This window comes from Neltuma alba, unplaced genomic scaffold (assembly GCF_004799145.2).
Source record: "Neltuma alba isolate B1F8T4 unplaced genomic scaffold, ASM479914v2 tig00012838_pilon, whole genome shotgun sequence".
In the NCBI taxonomy this organism is placed as follows: Eukaryota; Viridiplantae; Streptophyta; class Magnoliopsida; order Fabales; family Fabaceae; genus Neltuma; species Neltuma alba.
In genome coordinates this window covers 205,297-212,489 of record NW_021637227.1, presented here as the reverse complement: position 1 = coordinate 212,489, position 7,193 = coordinate 205,297, and the positions used below count along the sequence as shown (strand labels likewise).

Sequence of the window (7,193 nt, the reverse complement as noted above, 5' to 3'; positions counted from 1 at the left end):
ACTCTTCAACTCCATTGCCATTTTCAAAGACGCCACTCTTCGTCAGGTTTCAACCACCAATTCGTCATTCCTTCCCATATTCTTCTTCTTCGTCTCGTCGCTTCTTTTCTCTGAGTATTCTCCCTCGCTCTCCTGCATAATGAAGAACCATAACGCCTCCCCTGCATTCTACTCCGTTCCGATATTTTCTTTCCTGCCGCTTCATTAGCCCAGGAATGGCCTTCTCCTCATCCTCTTCCGCTGAAACCAACCTTGCCACTGCCAAAACGTTCGTTTCGACAGCCGCCTCTGTGGTTGCCACCGCAATGTTTGTCCGGTCAGTGGCTCGAGACCTCTTGCCTTGGGACATTCAAGAAATTTTCTTCAACGGTATCTTAGAATTTTCCGTCACTTCTCTTCTCAACTCACCATGGTGATCGATGAATTCGATGGTATTGCCAGTAACCAAATCTACGACGCCGCACGCGTTTATTTGGGCAAAAAAATCCCCCCATCCACACGCAGAGTCAAAGTTAGCAAGCCTGATGCTGAAAAGGGCTTCGCGATCACCGTGGAACCCGACGAGGCCATCGTGGACGTGTTCGATGGTGTCAAATTCAGTTGGGTCTTTATATGCAGGGAGGTTGAGTCCAGAAATTTCCACAATGCGAGAGACCTGAGCTCGACGCTGCGATCGGAAGTCCGATCATTGGAGCTGAGTTTCCACAAGAAGCACAAGGAGTTGGTGTTAACGTCGTACCTTCCCTCCATTCTGCAAGAAGCGAAAGTGAAGAAGCAAGAAGCGAGGGCCCTGAGGATTTTCATGGCAGGGAACCTTTACGGGAATCTGAATGAGGCATGACTACCGACGAAGCTGGACCATCCAGCTACGTTTGAGACGGTGGCATTGGACCTGGACATCAAGAGATTCGTTGTGTAGGATCTAGAGAGATTTGTGAGTGGGAAAGAGTATTACAGGAAGTTAGGGAAGGCGTGAAAGAGAGGGTATTTTCTGTACGGACAACCTGGAACAGGGAAATCGAGCTTGATCGCCGCAATGGCGAATTACTTACAGTTTGACATATAGGATTTGGAGCTAAAGGAAATACGATGCAACTCGGAGCTCCAACTATATCTGATTGCCATGACAAATAGGTCCATTCTCGTTGTGGAAGACATTGATTTCACTGTTGAAATCCAAGATCACCAAGCAAAATCAACAGCCGCTTCAGGCTCTGAATCACCACAACCACTGGTTACTCATTGATAAACCTCCTCTTTAGTCTTGACAATTTAGCTTGGGATCACGAGCTCGACTTCTTAACAAAGTCATTGGCTTAACAGGTGACACTATCGGGGTTACTGAACTTCATTGACTAGCTGTGGTCAAGTTGTGGGGACGAGAGGATTATAGTGTTCACCACCAACCACAAGGAGAAGCTTGACCTGCCTTGCTGCGTCCAGGTCGCATGGACGTTCACATCTACATGTCATATTGCTCTCCCTCCGTGTTTAGGCAGCTTGTTTTTAATTACCTTCAACTTAAGCATCACTCTCTCTTCCCACAAATTGAAGAAGCCATCCTTGCCACCCACATCACACTTGCTGAAGTGGCTAAACAACCCTTGAAGATGAAGAGTGATGATCATCACTCACCTCTTTGAGACCTTCTGCACTTTCTGGCACAGAAAAAGATAAAAAATGAAGAGCTTGAGACCAAAAAAAGGGAAACAGAACTTCACCCCCATGATGAAAAGGATCAGTTGCCTGATGATGATGACTTTGAAGTTTGGGGGGCGGCACAATTTCACGCCCAATAGACGACGAGCCAAAGGCAGAGCCATTATTACTCATCAAAGACCCAGCCTCTCACGCAACCAATTCCAGTGCTCATTAATACTCATCATATCTCAGCCACTAAAATTTAATATAAATGATCGAGATTTAACATTTAACATTTTTATTTTTTAAAATAGGTACATAATCCAAAATAAATATAATATCTTAATTGTAAGTTTTTTAAAAATAAAATTTTTATTTAAAAATTATTAACTAAAAATTGTAAATCTAGACCGTTAAAACTGATTTTGAATAATTTAAATTTTTCTACAATGACAAGTATTATGGTGCTGGTCTTGAGGCAAGCCTTGGAACTAATTCCTGCCAATCACAGCCTTTTTAAGGTTGAGAGCACATTCCATGCTCATCACAATATGAGCATGAAGTGCTCATCACAATTTGGACTATCCAGATCGATTTTGAATGGTTTAGATTAAATTTAAGTTTTTTTTATATATTTTAATCAACTTTTTGTTCTAATAGATACATCATTTAAAATAATTATAATATTATAACTAACATATATTTAAAAAATAAATTTATCATTGCAAAAAATATATATTAAAAATTCTAAATTTAAACAATCCATATTAGATTTTGAATGGTTTATATTGCATTACAGTAATAAGCACACGGTACTCATCGTTGTGATGAGCACTGAATGAAGAATTTTTTTAGGCTAGCTCCGTCCCCGCATTCATAATTTGTGTGGGTCGGTAATTATATGCAATGACGTTGGAATTGGAATGCTATTTCCGAGTTAAGGCAGTAAATTTATTTGGAAAAATTATTATGAGATTTCAAGTAAAGACTATTATCACTAAAAAAAATTTAATAACAAGTGGGGATCATTAATCTTATTGTCATTTTTTTAGAACCTGACATTAATTAACCTACTAGGAGATTTTTTTTATAATTACTTTTTTAATCCACATTGTAAATTTCAAATTTATTTTGACCCGCACATGATTGTTTTGCCCCCCGAACTGAATATGAAAAAAATAACTACTTTAATGTAAAGAGAGAAGCTAAAGAAGAATCTTCTGCATTTCTTATAATGTGTAAAGTAATGTTATAAAAAAAAGTATCCGTTGCGTAGTCATTCATATTATGGCAATGAATCTTTTTGGTCGAGGTTAAAGCTACGTTCGAAACTCTGTTGAAAGCGAATTTTGATAATTTCCGAGATAAAGTTATTCTTTTCCATGTTCCGTGGAAACGTACATGCATGCAACTTTCCATAAAAGTGTAAGTTAGCACGAAGTTTCTCCCACGAACAAATCTCTATATACTCATCCGATCCTTAATATAAGACCCATTTAACTAATTTGATTAGATTAAGGAAGTTAGGTAAGTTAGTTAATTATAAGAAAGTGACACATTTTTCCCAAAATACCATAATCATCTTTCTTAATACCCCTCTCTCCCCTTCTACTCTTGAGAAATGGGTCTTATATTTAGGACCAAAACCAACTCAAAAATTGGGTCCTATATTAAGGACCGGAGGAGTAATATGAAACCAAACAATAATGTGTGGGCCATGTTCTTCCTTTTCTCTCCTTTCTTGTGTGCTTCATCAAATCTTCTGCTTCAGCGGTTAGATGTTCTTTCAAATCCCGCGAGGGATCCGGTGATATTAGCCTTTGACCTGATTCGGTATGAAGATGCTTCTTCATCAGACCGATCAGAGCTGCTCTTTGCGCACTTGGAGCTGTTTGAGCCACATGACGTCTACCATGGTCCTATGGGGATCTGCCCCATCAAATCTCTCTTTCTTATTCACTATCTTTTGATTTGTTTTCACTTTCTGTTGTTCATGTTATGTTTCTGTTTTGTTTCTAACCCAAACTCATATGGTCTTGGTCGTACGTGAGTCGAGTTTTATGTGTGTAATCAGTTTATCTTTTAATAAAGTTTGGTCTTTCGTAAAAAAGGAAAAAAAAAAAAGCAATAACGTTTGAGCACCCAAACAAAAAAGAAGAGAAGAAGAAGAATGAGAGAAAAACAAAAGATAATGAAATTAAAAAACGTGAAGGAATTGAAGCACACATTATTTAACAATTATTAGAGAACTTTGATGATGGAACATGAATAGATGCTTCTCTGAATTTAAAAAGCAAACTTACAAACTTTATCTGATTGAATAATCTCACACAACGGAAACACGCCAGTACTACTGAATAAGTTCATTAGGGAAGCAAAGGGGAGTAGGAACATAAGTTAACGAAAAATGACTTAATGCGAAGGATAATAGTAACAAACAAAACAAGTCATATTCAACTAAATAAAATTAGTCACGTGGATTGCATGATGTTATTATGCTTTGTCAACTGATGTCATTGTACTTTATCAATAACCAAATCTTTAAATAAGTTACTCCTCCGGTTCTTAATATAGGATCTAATTATTGAGTTGGTTTTGGTCCTAAATGTAAGACCCATTTTTCATATTTATCAATTTTCTCTAAATTACCCATATAGATACTCCCTTGACTATAATCAAGTAGAAGAGGGAGATGGGGTATTAAGAAAGATGATTATGGTGTTTTAGGAAAAACGCATCATATTTCTCATAATTAACTAACTTACCTAACTTCCTTAATCTAATCAAATTAGTTAAATGGATCTTATATTAAGGACCGAAGGAGTATTAGCAAAAAAAAATTTGTTCAATGGTCTCCTTGAGAGTTTTTTCTGGTTTTTTCTTCGTCTTTTGAAGTGACTCCAAGTTGTTTAATCAATACTCTTTACTGACACCTTCAATGATTTTCTCTGTACATATCATCTCAAACGATATTTAATTATTTTTCCTTTCATAAGCGCTATGCTTACTCTTCCTTTAATATTATCATTTCAAATAATATCTTTTCTTATATAACTATACATCAATCTCAACATCCTTATTTCTACTACCATGAGTTTATGTTGTTATTTTTCTTTTAGAACTCAACATTCACTATTATATAACATGATTGGTCTTATGGCAGCTCGATAGTAGTTTCCTTTAACTTATCAGCTACCTTATGAGGACACTAATAACAAGGAATTTAATTAATATCAATTAAATTGCGTCTGGCGTGGTCAGGTCAATGAGGTCGGTGGCTAAGGAAATGCCTGGGCTGGTTCATTGGAGTAGTTACAGTCACAGAGCCTTCGTCCTTGCTGTTTTCAAATGACGCGAACACTCCGTCAACTTCCGATTACCACATGGCCATTGCTTTCAGTATTTTTCTCTTTGTTCCTTTTCCTTGAAGTTCATTATCATGCTTATTTAAGAAGCAACACGGCTCTCCCCTCCAACTCCATTCCAGTATTTTCTTCTTCCTTGCTCCGTTCGTTGGCCCTGAAATATAATTAATAGCGATAATTTTTAACAAATTAAAATAACATTAAAACATTTATTTGAAAAGTCATAATACGTACATATATTTCAATATGTTATAATAAAAATTAATAAATCTACAATATAATCATACACAATTCATATAAACATGAAAGAATACTTAGTTTATTACTCTTTAATTTACAAATATTCACACAATGATTACTCTAAAATTCTTATTAGTCTACAAAATTGCACATAAATATTTATTAACATATAACAAAACTATTTTAAAATTATTCTAAAATTTTAATGCTACCCTCTAAACTAAAATTACAAAAATATATTAACTCTCCCAGATCTAGCTATTTATAATAGATACAATATTATTTTGAAAATAAAATTTTCGTATAAGACTACTTAAATTTAATAACTTAAACAAATATATTTTTATTAGCCAAAATATAAATATTTTATATTAAAATTCTGAATTTATAATTTTTCAAGCCTTCAAAAATTATTTCAACAATAGATATTTAACTTATTCAATATTCAAACCAATTAAGACCTCAATAATATATTAAATAACCCAAATAAACTATTTAACTTAAATTTAATCAGTAAAAACATTCTATATGTCTTTGAATAACAAATTTTTTTAAATTAAAATTTTAATTTAAAATTCTCAAAACAATCATTGAATAAATATAAACTTATCCGTCTACATTTGAGACACTAGCATTGGACCCGGACGAGAAGAAATTTGTGATGGAGGATCTGGAGAGGTTTGTGAGTAGGAAAGAGTATTACAGGAAGGTAGGGAAGGCATGGAAGAGAGGGTATTTGCTCTATGGCCCACCTGGAACAGGGAAGTCGAGCTTGATTGTTGCAATGGCGAATTACTTACATTTTGACATATATGATTTAGAGCTGACGGAACTACGATGCAACTCAGAGCTTTGACACTTACTAATTGCAATGGCGAATAGGTCCATTCTTGTTGTGGAAGACATTGGCTGCACCATCGAATTCCAGGATCGCATAGCGAAATCAACGGCTACTTCGGGATCTGAATCCCCACAACCACAGGTTATTCATTAATACTCCGTTCTCTTTAATCTGCAGTTTGGTTTATGACCAGGTCCACTTCTATGCAAATTCATTGATCTATGATTCCTTCTAAAGGCCTGTAGGAAATTTAGATTCAGGGAGAGAATCTATTTTTACTTCTTTTTTAATAATCTGAACTCCCCATGCCAATATTCCTTGTAATTAACTAATTATACTGTAGTGACATACTTGTATACTGCATTGACATATTCATCATATGGGTGATTGACTTAACAGGTAACACTGTCGGGGCTACTGAACTTCATTGACGGTCTCTGGTCAAGTTGTAGAGATGGGAGGATTATAGTGTTCACGACCAACCATAAGGAGAAACTTGACCCTGCATTGCTGCGTCCAGGTCGCATGGACGTTCACATCCCCATGTCATATTGCTCTCCCTCCGTGTTTAGACAGTTTGTTTTTAATTACCTTCAACTTGAATATCACTCTCTCTCCCACAAATTGAAGAAGCCATCCTTACCACCCACATCACTCTCGTTGAAGTGGCTAAGCAGTTCTTAAAGACGAAGAGTACTGATCATCACTCTACTCTTCAAGAGCTTTTGCACTTTCTTGCACAGAAAAAGATCGAAAATGAAGAGCTTGAGGCCAAAAAGAAAGAATCTCGTGATAAAGAAAAGCAGGCGGGTGATGATGACGACAGGCCAGTGGATGGCGAGAAGAAAGAAAGTGATGCACTGTAGTTCAGCAAACCGTTTATCCATGGATCATCTTGAATTTAGATTGTGGGCATACTTAGGCCCAATAAGATCAATCACTAGCACGTGTGTGGACCTTTATTTGCATTCTATTATTAGTTAGTAGATAAAAAATAGTAGCCCATCTGTTCTAAATATAAAATTTATTTTTATATTATAAAATGAGTTTTATATTTAAAATCGAGGGAACATCTCTTATTCTTCTTGTTACAAAAAGCAAAAATA

At 35.9% G+C, this 7,193-nt stretch overlaps 1 pseudogene; it reads left to right on the top strand.

Moving 5' to 3' along the window:
* Positions 1 to 215: 215 nt before the first annotated feature.
* On the top strand, positions 216 to 6,953 carry LOC114731607 (protein HYPER-SENSITIVITY-RELATED 4-like; annotated as a pseudogene).
* The last annotated feature ends 240 nt before the right edge of the window (positions 6,954 to 7,193 follow it).